This window comes from Trachymyrmex cornetzi, unplaced genomic scaffold, assembly GCF_001594075.2.
Source record: "Trachymyrmex cornetzi isolate Tcor2-1 unplaced genomic scaffold, Tcor1.1 scaffold1723, whole genome shotgun sequence".
In the NCBI taxonomy this organism is placed as follows: Eukaryota; Metazoa; Arthropoda; class Insecta; order Hymenoptera; family Formicidae; genus Trachymyrmex; species Trachymyrmex cornetzi.
The window spans coordinates 2,576-2,784 of record NW_017296336.1 but is presented as its reverse complement, the minus strand read 5'-3'; positions in this window follow the sequence as shown (position 1 = coordinate 2,784).

Here is a 209-nt window from a genome sequence, read left to right as displayed (position 1 = left end):
TTCGTATCGTTGGTTACGTGTGGCTCGTATTGTGTCTAACACTTAACTTTAAAAAAATTAATAAAAAGTTATTAGTTACCGATAAAATGTAACTAAATAAAGTTAAAAAGTTAGGAGTCTAAAATGTAACTAAGTTAAGTTAAAATTAATTAATTTTTTAACTTTTTAACTGAACTTTTAACTTTTTAATTTAGCACTACCCAACCCTG